The sequence below is a fragment of the Papio anubis genome, chromosome 12 (genome assembly GCF_008728515.1).
Source record: "Papio anubis isolate 15944 chromosome 12, Panubis1.0, whole genome shotgun sequence".
In the NCBI taxonomy this organism is placed as follows: domain Eukaryota; kingdom Metazoa; phylum Chordata; class Mammalia; order Primates; family Cercopithecidae; genus Papio; species Papio anubis.
Window position 1 is genome coordinate 86,911,711 of NC_044987.1, and position 14,076 is coordinate 86,925,786.

At 39.2% G+C, this 14,076-nt stretch overlaps 1 long non-coding RNA gene across 2 annotated transcripts in view; it reads left to right on the top strand.

Moving 5' to 3' along the window:
• Nucleotides 1–14,076, top strand: part of LOC103877592 — a 99,899-nt gene that overhangs the window by 28,190 nt on the left and 57,633 nt on the right. Inside the window, exons 1-2 of one of the 2 annotated variants that reach the window (XR_637358.4) lie at nucleotides 1,439–1,481; nucleotides 6,820–6,917. The exons of the other annotated variant lie outside the window; for it this stretch is intronic. This is a non-coding gene — a long non-coding RNA (uncharacterized LOC103877592). Of the gene's footprint in view, nucleotides 1–1,438; nucleotides 1,482–6,819; nucleotides 6,918–14,076 lie in introns of those variants that run through there. 2 annotated transcript variants of the gene reach the window in all.

Below are 14,076 nucleotides of genomic sequence, written 5' to 3' on the forward strand. Positions count from 1 at the left end.
TGTGTTTTTGGCAAGAGCACTACAAAAACACTCTTGTATCTTTCTCAAGGTATCATTATCCAGGAGTAATAATCTTGATATGTCTCATTGCTGCTGATGTTTATCTTGATCAGTTGTTTAAGTTGGTGTCTGATCAGTTAAGCAAAATTAATGTTTTTTAACCACACAGTGGCCTATCAAGACACTATCTCCCGTTCTTAGGTTAGTTCTTTTTCTTACCCATCCATTTCAGTGTGGTTATGTTATTCATTTTTAGTATGATTAGATTCATTTGTTAGTGTTTCTACTCGGTTCTGGGTTCTCCTTTCCTTGCATCCTGGTTGATTTTAAGTTTTTGTTTATTTTGAGGATATGTGAAGGGTTTGTGAAACTGTGGTTCTAAGAGTCAGAGCTATACAAAAATATGTACTTGGAGAAGTGTGACTCCCTCCTCATTCCTAAAACTCTGTTTCCATTCACCTCTTTTCTCCTCTTTTTCCACTTGCTTCCTTAGGTAACCACACTAATTAGCTTCTATTTATCCTTCTTTTAAATCTTTTGCACAAAAGAGCAGACACCTTTGTATTTTCTGTCTTCTTATGCCCTAGAAATACTCTTTTGGGCCTTGCTTTTTTCACTTAACAGTATGTCCTGGAAATCATGCCATGCCTGTTCACAGAGACCTTCTTCATTCTTTTTTACCACTGCATAGGATTTCATGGTGTGGATGTATCATAGTTTATTCAACCACTTTACTATGTATGGGCATTTGGATTGCTTCCAGTATTGTACAGCTACAAACAAAGCTGCAATGAATACCCTTGTATATATGTATTAATGTGTTGTTGAAAGTGTATCTTCGGAGTAGATTCCTAGAAGTGGGATTGCTGGGTTGAAAGGTTAAAATGTATGTAGTTTTGTTAGACATTGCCAAATTTATTTCCGGAAAGGTTGTACCATTTACATAATTGGTACATAAAACCCATAAAAATAACTTTTTCCTCATAGCATTACCAACAGAATGTGTTGTCAAGTTTTTAAACTTTAGCCAGTCTGGTGAGAAATGATACTTAGTGTGTTTTAATTTGTATTTCTCCAATTATGAATGAATTTCAGCATTTCCCATATATATGAAGGCCATTTTTAATGTCCAGTTTTTGTGAATTGCCCATTCATGTCTTTTCCCATTTAAAATTTTTTCAATGTAGTTTAATTTTTTATTTTATTTATTATTATTTTTTGAGGCAGAGTTTCTCTATTGCCCATGCTGGAATGTACTGGTGTGATCATGGCTCATGGTAGCCTCCAACTCCTGGGCTCAAGTGATCCTTTTGCCTCAGCTTCCCCAGTGGCTGGAACTACAGGGACATACCACCGTGTTCTGTTATTATTATTACTATTTTGGTAGTGATGGGGTTCTCATTATTTTTCCCAGGCTGGTCTTGAATTCCTGAGCTCAAGTGATCCTCCTTCCTTGGCCTCCCAAAGAGCTGGGATTACAGGTATGACCCACCACACCTGTCCTCCTATTTTTTTTAAATGAGTTTTCAGTCTTTTGTATCTCGGTTATTAAGAGTTTTTCATATGTTAAAACTATTAGCTCTTTGTCTGTGGTATATGTTGTAAATCTTTTCTCTCAGTTTTGTCAGTTGCTTTTTTACTTTCTTTGTGGTGCTTTTGTTATGTAAAGTATTTTTTATTTTCAAGTAGTAAAATTTATTAATTTTGTTTTTTATTGCCTCTGATTTTTTTTACTTTTTATTGCCTTGGGATTTTGAGTCATCCTTAGAAAACTTATCACTACACTGAGATTAAAAATGAGTTTACCCATAGTTTCTTCTAGTACTTTTACAGTTTTATTTTTAAATATTTAGATCCCTAATTTATTTGAAGTTTATTAATATGGATGATGTGAGAGATGGATCTAATTTTGTCTTCCTCCAAATGGCTACCCAGGACCATTTGTTTGAGAGTGTCCATCTTTACCCCAGTGATTTGAGCTTATAAATAAGAACATGGTATTTTGTTTTCTGTTCCTGCATTAATTCTCTTGGAATAATGGCCTCCAGCTGCATCCATGTTGCTGCAAAGGACGTGATTTCATTCCTTTTATGACTGTATAGTATTCTATGGTATATATGTACTGTATTTTCTTTATGTAATTCAGTCTGGATGGGACACCTAGGTTGATTCCATGTCTTTGCTATTGTGAATAGTGCTGCGATGAACACACAAGTGCATGTATCTTTTTGGTAGAACAACTTATTTTCTTTTGGACATATACCTAGTAATGGCATTGCTGAGTTGATTGGTGGCTCTGTTTTAGGTTTTCTGAAAAATCCCAGGTGGGCACAGTGGCTAACGCCTGTAATCCCAGCGCTTTGGGAGACTGAGGTAGGCGGATCACTTGAGGTCAGGAGTTCTAGACCAGACCAGCCTGGCCAACATGGCAAAACCCCATCTCTACAAAAATACAAAAATTAGCTGGGTGTGGTGGCACACGCCTGTAATCCCAGCTACTCAGGAGGCTGAGGCAGGAAAATCGCTTGAACCCGGGAGGCGGAAGTTGCAGTGAGCCAAGACCATGCTACTGCACTCCACCCTGGGCAAAAGAGTGAGATTCCATATTTAAAAAAAAAAAAAAAAAAAAAATTCTCAAAACTGCTTTCCACAGAGGCTGAACTAATTTACATACTCATCAATAGTGTATAAGCATTCCCTTTTCTCCACAGTCCTGCCAGCATTTGCTGTTTTTTGACTTGTTAATGATAGCCGTTTTGACTGCTATGACATGATATCTCATTGTGGTTTTGATTTGCATATCTCTGATGATTACTATGTGGAGCATTTTCCCATATATGTTTTGGCCACTTATATGTCTTCTTTTTAGAAGTGTCCATGTCTTTTGCCCCCTTTTTATTGAGGTTTTGTTTTTTGTTTTTTTTTCTTATTGAGTTTTTTAGGTTCCTTATAGACTCTGGATATTAGACATTTGTTGGATGCGTAGTTTGTGAATATTTTCTCCCATTCTGTAGGTTATCTGTTTACGCCATTGATAGTTTGTTTTGCTGTGCAGAAGCTCTTCAGTTTAATTAGGTCCCACTTTTCAATTTTTGTTTTTGTTGCAATTGCTTTTGAGGACTTAGTCATAAATTCTTTCCCAACGCTGATGTCCAGAATGGTGTTTTCTAGGTTTTCTTCTAGGATTTTTAGAGTTTGAGGTCTTACATTTAAATCTTTAATTCATTTTAATTTTTGTAAATGGTGAAAGGTAGTGGTCTGGTTTCATTCTTCTGCATATGGCTAGCTAGCTGTACCAGGACCATTTATTGAAGAGGAAGTCCTTTCTGCGTTGCTTACTTTTGTTGATTTTATTGAAGATCAGATGGTGTAGGTGTGCAGCTTTATTTCTGGGTTCTCTATTCTGTTTCATTGTTCTGTGTGTCTGTTTTTGTACCACTACAATGCTGCTTTGGTTACTGTAGCCTTATAGTCAGGTAATGTACATTTGAAGTCAGGTAATGTAATGCCTCTGACTTTGTTCTTTTTTGCTTAGGGTTGATTTGGCTATTTGGGCTCTTTTCTGGTTCCACGCGAATTTTAGAATAGTTTTTTTTTCTAATTCTGTGAAAAATGACGTTGGTAGTTCGATAGGAATAAGTGCTGAATCTGCAGATGGCTTTGAGCTGTGTGGCCATTTTAACAGTATTAATTCTTCCAATCCATGAGGTTGGAATGTTTTTCCATTTGTTTGTGTAATCTATGATTTCTTTCAGCAGTGAGAAAACTGACATCTTTATACTGTTGACTTACCTAAACCAAGAACAGTTTATTTATTTTTTAGTTTTTAGTTTTTCTGGAGTAATTTACAATTTTTTTTTGTGGAGGCTTTTGGTTGATCTAGAAGTAGGAAAAGACTGTCCTGGGCCCTAAGTGGTCAGGAAAGAAAAAATACACTAGAAAATGTATCAAGGATCTGGTAAATCTACTTACAGTGTCTCAGAGTTCTTCACAACCACTCTATAAAGTAGGTATTGTTGGCTACATTTTATAAATGGTTATAATGAGTCTTAAGTATTAAATAAATAGAAAGTGGTCAATAGTGAAGGGAGGATATAAATTTATGTGCCTATGTGTCTCCATTCCATATATTATTTGCAAGAGCATGCCAGGTAATGGAACATCTAGGGAAGGAAGCATTGATAATAAAGTTTAAAATCTTCAGAATGAGGCTAGAATGGTGGTTAGCCTAGATCCAGTATTAGAACCCAGTGCTTGAGCCTAGTATTTAGTTCTGCACACTTCACTTTTAGAGGGACATGGCTAGGCTTGGATAGCAAAAAGATTTCACCCTCTTGTTAACACTAATCGAGCACATTAGCAAACTGTGTAGGGATCAATATGCAGTGTTTTCCATGAGTATGAAGATAGGGAAATGGGGTGTGCCAGCTATCTGTTAGTCAACCTTGGGCTATACAACAAGCCCAAAGGGAAGTGACAAAGATGGGGTGGGAACTTATAAGCATGCCATGGAATGGAAGGTTTGAAATCCAGGCTTGGTATGGAGGAAGTTTTGCTAGTTTTTTGCTTTTTTTTTTTTTTTACATTTGAAAAAAAAAGTCATGTCAACTTTTTGTGTGTGATTCTTGTGGTTAGAACAATGATGTTGTGTAGAGTGCCAACTCAGGTTCCATAGAAGGAAGAACTTTTTTAATAATCAAGAATTGCCTAAATATGGGGGGAAATGGCCTGGCGGCGATCATGCACTTGCTGATTTTTCATTGTTACATAGATTTTGAGAGTTCAGGCTTTGGGATTATAAGATCATGGGTACTTGTGTTGAATATATTACAGAAGTCACATCACTCCATTATATATACTCCTAACCCTCTAGAGCATGGTGTAGGACTTATTTTACATTTATTTGTATGATCCTTTGCTTAAGATACATCTTTCCCAGCACATGAGTACTCCAAGGATGGCAGTGACTGTTTTTTTTTTTTTATACTTTAAGTTCTGGGGTACATATGCACAACGTGCTGGTTTGTTAAATATGTATACATGTGCCATGTTGGTGTGCTGTACCCATCAACTTGTCAGCACCCATCAACTCGTCATTTACATCAGTTATAACTCCCAGTGCCATCCCTCCCCCCTCCCCCGTCCCCATAATGGCAGTGACTGTTTTGTTCATAGTACCTGGCACAGAATAAATGCTCAATAAAGGTTTGCTGAATGAATGAATGAATGAATGAATGAATGAATGTAGGTTTGTCACTCTGAGCTGTTCCCTCCTGGGAGCTATTACCAATCTTGTACTTGAGTCACTTGCTTTGAAGTGCCAAAATATGTTAACCAATAGGGACCCCAAGAGACACAGAAGTCACAGAATGGTGACACTCATGCTTTGTGTCCCTGATTCCAGTTTCACTCATGGATCAAGGGAGGGATGAGGCAGGGGAGGAAGGATGTTCAGAAGGTAAGTGAAGGAGGGGTGGTAATCTCTTGATATTGTTCTTTCAGACTTTGCACTCCCCTTTTAGAAACCTCATTATACTTCCTATTAGTTGTTGAATATTGTCTTTTCTACTAGATCCTCCTTGTTCAATTTCTAGTTTTTCTGTTGTGCAGTGTGCTCCATGAGGGTAGAGACCATGTTTTCCTTAATTATTTCTGTAACCTGAGCACCTAGAACAGTGCCTGGTGTATAGTAAGTACTCAATAAATTTTTGTGAGATGAATAAATAAATAAATGAAATGTGGTCTAGAATCTGTATGTGCCCAATAAAGTAGTGTATGAGATATTAGGACATGCAATACACAGTCTCTGTTTTCAAGTTGCTTGTGGCCTAGGTAGATACTTACAAATATGCAGACAAAACTCTTTAATACACAAAGAAAAAGGCACTGAAGCAGAAATTGAGTTTAAATCTTTGCCCCCAGTGATTTGGCTGTGAATAGGATTTCAGTGACCAGTAACAATTACCCTGCTCTTTATGGTGAGTTGTCATAAAGTATATGTGCCCCTGCCTTTTCTTGTAACTTCTAGTAGCAAAAGAACACAAGGCTGAAACTTAAAAGTCCAGCATGTAGTCTCTTCAGTTTCCCTCAAATGTGACAGGTTAGTGGGGAGCAATAATTCAAAAGGATCTTTCTGGAAGTAATGTTGCAAAATTCTTAGAAAAATCTAAATTGCAAAGTGAATATACAAGGGAGTAGTTGTGCAAGCATCTTCAGCCCAAGATGCTTCAAAAATACTGAATCATCACCAAGGCCAGAAAAATAGACCTTATCTTATATAACCACACATTGAACTATACATGAACTCAAAATATGTAAAGGGAAATTAAAATTATTTTGCATGTTACACAAAACAAGTCCCTGAGAAGCCAGAGAATGGTATCTTAGCTAAAGGAGTATTTGATGTTAGTTGAACTGTAAATTTTTAGGAATTTAATATTGATTACAGTTATATGCAAAGAGGACATGAGGAATGTGATGGGCTGCCATCAGCCAGGAGAGACTGTTATACTTGGAACCATAAGAAACATGTGTGAGTGGTCAGGGTGCTGAAAGAATAGGGCTGAAATGGGCTGTCAAGAATGCATGAATGATTAATACGTAAGTACAGTGATGTGGATTGGAATATATTGCTAATTTGATTGAGTGGGAAAAGTGGGAGGGGAGACTTGGTGCCTCTAAATGTGTGTGGGATTGTTTGAATATCATGCATTAATAGCTACTAGCCAGATCCCTTAAGAGGTTGTCACCAAGACTCATCAGTTTTTCTTACCATATATTTCTTGTATTCACTCTTCATTTCCTCTGCCTTTTCTCCAGTTTGGACCGTACATTTCATGTCTTGGCTGTTTCAGTAGTTTTCCAATTAACATGACTAGTATTCCCCAAATCGGGTTGACAACAACTAAAACCACCAGGTCAGTATTTCTAAAACAGCACTTTTCTATCTTAATCCTTCATTGTTCTTCTCCCAAACCCCCCAATATTACCCATAATATTCAAACTGTGTCCTATAATCATACATAGTATGCTCCAGAAAGAGAGATTATGTTTGTTTTTATTCAACGAATATCTTTCTGGCACTTAGCACAACGTGGAGGCAGAGGAAGTGTTCAATGAATATTTGTCGAATGAGTGAACGAGGTAGCTCATTGGTTGCTGGGAAATGGAATTAGAGAAAGACAAGAAATTGGATTCTGGGGCTCCCACTTCCTCTCAAATCAGCAGCTCTGTTATTATCTGCTTATTATTTAGGTGTTTTGAGTAAGTTTTGTCTGGAAAAGAGTTCTGTTGCTCTAAGTATATGAAAGCCAATTAACTAAAAATACTTTAACTCTTACACCTGACATACAAAATCCTAAATTAATCTTTCAAAGGAACCTGCTAGTACTCCCCAAAATACAGAGAATATAATGTGGTTTTGTTGTTGTTGTTGTTGTTGTTGCTGTTTTTTTGACCAGCAATCCTCTCCAAAACCCCATGGGTCTATGGGGCTGCCATATTTGTTAGTATATAATCCCATTCCTGAGAAACAAGTTTTGACCCAGGTCTGGCCAGTTGTAATGTCTTGACATCCAGGCCTGAATTTGTTTGTGGGTAGGTACCTGACCCCAGCTGGGTTATTTGTTATCCTTTCCTGGGATTTTAAACAGTTTTTATCAGAAACCAAGCAATAACAATCTGATCATTTCTGTGGCCAACATTTTTCCCCCGGTGGCTAACATTAAGAGAAACTCTTCATGATCAGATTTCCCAGTGTTTGGGGAAGCAATCTAGAGTGGAAGAGTCAGAAGCAAAGATCCAGAAAGAAGGAGATATGAGAGAGAGAGAGAGAGAGCATCCTACTGGTATTTGAGTTCATTTCTAAGGCTGTCAAAAGTTGGGTTCTACTGACACAGTCCCTGTGATAGAATTTGGGGTGTAGGATATTTATTAGGGACCAACACTTATGGAAAGGAGGAGGAGAAAGCAAGATTGGGTAGAGGGAGAAACTGAACTCAATGCAAGTCTGACAACCCCACAGATAATTATTGACCATAATGAGTCCATTGAGCATAAATGGCCCATTGAAATTGTGCTGCACGGGCTGAGATGTCCTGGCCTTTATACTTCCACAGTGATTAGTCACTGAATATGGGCTACCCAGGGAAGGGCAAGTTCTCAGACAAGGCAACTCTCAGCAGCTGAAGCAAACCTTGAAGTAGATGATAGATGAAGGCTGTCTCCTGACCACATGGCCAGCATCTGGGAAAACATATTGTTCTGTGAAAGGGTATCTGAGCAGCACATCTCCATGTCCACCATGTAGGCCCACCTTTACCCTGCCTTCAACATGTTTGATCTTCAACTTCTTCTTGTAATGATGTGAGATACTTCAATATGTTTCCAATACATTTCCTTTGTTGTTGTTGTTGTTGTTTGGTGTTCTTTTTTTATTATGATTATATTTAAGTTCTGGGATACATGTGCAGAAAGTGCAGGTTTGTTACATAGCTATACACGTGCCATGGAGGTTTGCTGCACCCATCAACCCATCATCTACATTAGGTATTTCTCCTAATGTTATCCCTCCCCTAGCCCCCCACCCCCCTCATAGGCCCTGGTGTGTGATGTTCCCCTTTCTGTGCCCGTGTGTTCTCATTGTTCAACTCCCACTTAAGAGTGAGAACATGTGGTGTTTGGTTTTCTGTTCTTGTGTTAGTTTGCAAAGAATGATGGTTTCCAGCTTCATCCATGTCCCTGCAAAGGACATGAACTCATCCTTTTTTATGACTGCATAGTATTCCATGGTGTATATGTGCCACATATTCTTTATCCAGCCTGTCATTGTTGGGCATTTGGGTTGGTTCCAAGTCTTTGCTATTGTGAATGGTGCTGTAATAAACATACGTGTGCATGTGTCTTTATAGTAGAATGATTTATAATCCTTTGGGTATGTACCCAGTAATGAGATTGCTGGGTCAAATGGTATTTCTGGTTCTAGATCATTGAGGAATTGCCACATTGTCTTCCACAATGGTTGAACTAATTTACACTCCCACCAACAAGGTAAAAGCGTTCCTATTTCTCCACATCCTCTCCAGCATCTATTGTTTCCTAATGTAGATGATGGGTTGATGGGTGCAGCAAACTTCCATGGCACGTGTATAGCTATGTAACAAACCTGCACGTTCTGCACATGTATCCCAGAACTTAAGTATAATAACTTTTTAATGATCACCATTCTAACTGGTGTGAGATGGTATCTCATTTTGGTTTTGATTTGCATTTCTCTAATGACCAGTGATGATGAGCTTTTTTCATATGTTTGTTGGCCGCATAAATGTCTTCTTTTGAGAAGTGTCTGTTCATATCCTTCACTGACTTTTTGATGGAGTTGTTTGTTTTTTTTTTTCTTGTTAATTTGTTTATGCTCCTTGTAGATTCTGGATATTAGCCCTTTGTCATATGGATAGATTGCAAAAATTTTCTCCCATTCTGTAGGTTGCCTGTTCACTCTGATGATAGTTTCTTTTGTTGTGTAGAAGCTCTTTCATTTAATTAGATCTCATTTGTCAATTTTGGCTTTTGTCGCCATTGCTTTTGGTGTTTTAGTTATGAAGTCTTTGCCTATGCCTGTGTTCTGGATGGTATACATTTCCATTTTTAAAAAAATCAAGGTCAAGTTAGATTTTTGTCACTTGCGATTAACATCCTGATGGATGTCCTTCAGCCAGATTGCCCTCCAGAATACTCTTCTATCCTTTTGGTTTTCAAGTAAGTGTGTGTGTGTGTGTGTGTGTGTGTGTGTGTGTGTGTTTTCTCTACTGCTAAGGTCTGAATGTTGGTGCCTTCTCCAAATTCTTATGTTGGAACTGGAAAACCAATATGATAGTAATAAGAGGTGGAGCCTTGGCCAGGCGCAGTGGCTCAAGCCTGTAATCCCAGCATTTTGGGAGGCTGAGGCGGGTGGATCATGAGGTCAGGAGTTTGAGACCAGCCTGACCAACATGGTGAAACCCCATCTCTACTAAAAGTACAAAAATTAGTCGGACATGCCAGTGGGCGCTTGTAATCCCAGCTTCTCGGGAGGCTGAGGCAGGAGAACCGCTTGAAGCCAGAAGACAGGTTGCAGTGAGCCGAGATTGTGCCACTGCATTCCAGCCTGGGCAAAAAGAGCAAGGCTCCATCTCAGAAAAAAAAGAAAAAAAAAAAAAGAGGTGGAGCCTTTGGGAAGTGAATAAATCATGCAGGTTCCACCCTCATGGATGAGATTAGCACTTTTATAAAACAGCCTTCAAGGGACTCCCTTGTTCCTTCTGCCACATGAGGACACAGGTAGAAGATATAGTTCATGAAGCAGACATTGAATCTGCTGCACCATGATCTTGGACTTCCCAGGCTCCAGAACTGTGAGAAATAAATTTCTATTGTTTATAAGCTGCCCAGTCTAAGGTGTTTTGTTACAGCATCCTGAATGGACTAGGACATCTATACAGTCATTCATGCAACAAATACTTCCAGTGCACCCACCATGGATCAGGCAAGAATCTAAACCTTCCCTTTCCTAAAGCTTCAGACCACTGCCTTTCTTCGCACATGACTCCTTATGAAATCTGCTGTCCTTTGAATGTCAATAGCATTCACATTCCTCATCATCTCTACCATTCGTCCAGCACTACTTTGTCTTCCACTGGATGGCTGGCCTCTGGCAGAACTGTTTTTTGTGACACTGTGCTATGAAATAATGGGCCTCAAATGAGGGATGGGGTGAGAAAAATTTCATGGGACTTTGTCCCAACCTCTAAGGATGTTGTTCACTATATTGCAGTGTTCTTTCTACAAGACCCTCAGGAGATATTTCTTTTCTATCTCAATATCAATACCATATGTGCTTCTAAATAACTGCTTGATTTTTATCTCACTACCTTGTGAACTGTGCACCTGGCTAAATTTCTCTTTTCACATTGGCTGCTAGAGAACCCAAGCCAAATTTCACACTCTTAGCAAATGTGTAACATACTATGTCAGATGCCAGTAACTGTTGTCTCCAGGTCATTGAGACTGAAGACATGATTCCTTGTTTAAGTGGGTTGATATGGTTTGGCTGTGTCCCCACCAAAATCTCACCTTGAATTGTAATAATCCTCACGTGTCAAGTGTGGAGCCAGGTGGGGATAACTGAATCATGGGGGCACTTTCCCCCATACTGTTCTCATCGTAGTAAATAAGTCTCAGGAGATCGATGGTTTTATAGAGGGGCATTCCCCTACACAAGCTCTTTTCCCTACTACCATGTAAGATGTCCCTTTGCTCTCCAACTTTGTCTTCCACCATGATTGTCAGGCCTCCCCAGCCATGTTGGACTGTGAGTCCATTAAACCTCTTTCCTTTATAAGTTACCCAGTTTTGGTTATGTCTTTATTAGCAGCACGAGAACAGACCAATACATGGGGTTTCTTAAAAATGTAACCTGGGCCAGGCATGGTGGCTCACGTCTGTAATCCCAGCACTTTGGGAGGCCAAGGTGGGCGGATCATGAGGTTAGGAGATGGAGACCATCCTGGCCAACACGGTGAACCCCCATCTCTACTAAAAATACAAAAAATTAGCCAGATGTGGAGACATGCACCTGTAGTCCCAGCTACTCAGGAGGCTGAGGCAGGAAAATTGCTTGAACCCAGGAGTTGCAGGTTGCTGTGAGCCAAGATTGTGCCACTGCACTCCAGCCTGGGTGATAGAGTGAGACTTCGTCTAAAAAAAAAAAAAAAATTGACCTGAATGCATTAGGATTGGGCATAGAGTCTTGGTTGCCTCAAACATACTCACCTCCTGTTGTAAACACCACTTGTCACTTCGTATATGTATGCACACACTGGCCCCCTTGAAGTTATTTGATTTTATTATTCTTCCTCTATAGATTGCATTAAAAAGTTTTTAAAGAATAATATGTTTAATTTAACCCACCATATTCAAAATGTTATCGTATCAACTTGCAATCAATGCAGAAAAAAGTATTAATGAGATATTTTTCATTTTTTTGTACTAAACCTTTGTAGTCCAATGCGTTTTTTATTGTTGTAAAATACATATAACATAAAATTGACCTTTTAACCATTTTTAAGTATACAGTTTAGTGACATTAAGTACATTTGCATTGTTGTGCAACCATCACCACTATCTACCAGCAAAACTTTTTCATCTTTCTAAGAGAAAACTCCATACCATTAAATAATAATTCATCATACTCCCTTCTCCCCAGCCCATGGCAACCACCATTCTATTTTCTGTCTTTGTGACTTTGACTACTCTAAATACCTCATATAAGAGGAATTGTATATGATTTGTCCTTTTGCATCTAGCTTATTTTACTCAGCATAATGTCCTCAAGATTCATCAGTGTTGTGGCATGTGTCAGAACCTCTTTCCTTTTAAGGCTGAATAATATTTGATTTACATATATTCCACGTTTTGTTTATCTATTCATCTATGGTTTCCATTTTTGTATTAGCCAATTTTATGTTGTTGCCCTTGTTTTCTCTGTAAACTGCCTTTAATTATTTTATGAGCAGTGTGCAGCTTAAATACATTCATAGTTTTCATCTTCAATAAGACAATAAGCTCCTTAAAGATAGTGTCCAGCACATGTTTAGCACAAAGGAGATGTTTGACACATGTGTTAATTGGTACAAGTAACACCCGGTTCTAACCTGTAGGTGAGGTGAATGCAGTGGGGAGGCAGGGGACCCTTGCACCTTGCCTAGGGGTGATGTGGAACACAGAACATTGTGTCCCTGTGTCCAAGCCTTTGGTAATCTTATCTATATGTTCTCCTGCATTTACTCTTCTTCCCCAACATCTTTTTAATGATCATTTTAATAACAGTACTGTCAACATACATTACACTGAAAATGCCGGAAAACGCCCCTTTGGGAGGAGACACACAGGCTGAAAATAGCTCTTCTTGTTTTCCTCTCCTTCCTATTCCAGCCTCAACTGCTGTTCTTGGTGGAGACAACCACTGTGGGATCAGAGTAGATTAAAATATAAGGCTGCTTTAATAGTAAAAAGTTTCCCAGTATTCAAATTCACTGAAAAATGCCCTTAAGCTTTAAAATATAGAGATACAATTCAGTGATTTTCGGGGAAAACCTTTATACAGCAATCTAAAAAGAGAAGTTTGGAAAGAACCTATAAATCAGAGTCTGGTTGTCCCGGGAGGTAAGGTTATATGGACATGGTGGCTTCTTCTATGGTATAACTAAAGAACATGAAAGTCTTTCTGACCTTATACCCAGCAGGCCAGGAGAATTTTCCCTTGTGTAGTGACACTTGATTGGCATTCATGCCAAAAGGCTCTTGTGAAATGGTTGCCTGAGCAGAGTGAGGTGGGGCTATAGTAGCTCATCAACACAGATGCCCCATGTGCTCCCTGCACCGTCAGTCCCTGACACACAGGCATAAAGCCTCTGCTGGAGCCACTGCAGGGATGGGAGCTCAAGACCCACTCATGCCTCCCCTTACCTGAGTAGCCCACTTTGGTTTGGGACAGCCTTGTTGTTAGAAAAATCTTTGTTTTATTGAGAACAAAACTTTCTCCATAAACATCACCTTTGGCTTATAATTTCCCTTAATCATATCTAATCTTTTGTTTTTTTTTTTTTTTTGAGACAAGGTCTTGCTTCATTGCCCAAGCAAGAGTGCAGTGGTGCAATCATAGCTCACTGCAGCCTCAAACACCTGGGCTCAAGTGATCCTCCTACCTCAGCCTCCTGAGTAGCTGGAAGTACAGCCATGGGCCACCATGCTTCCTGGCTAATTTTAAAACTTTTTGTAGAGATGTGGGGAGTCTCACTATGTTGCCCAGGCTGGTCTTGAACTCCTGGCCCCAAGTGATCCTCTCACCTCAGCCTCCCAAAATGCTGAGATTACAGGTATGAGCCACCGAGCCCAGCCCACATGTCTAATCTTGAGTGTACATGTCAGCTAGTGCTCACCTAGCCAAGAATTGGCACCAAGGGACCTGCACACTGGATTGGGTGCCTTTCATGACACAGGAGTATGTATTAGTTTGTTTTCATACTGCTATAAAGATAC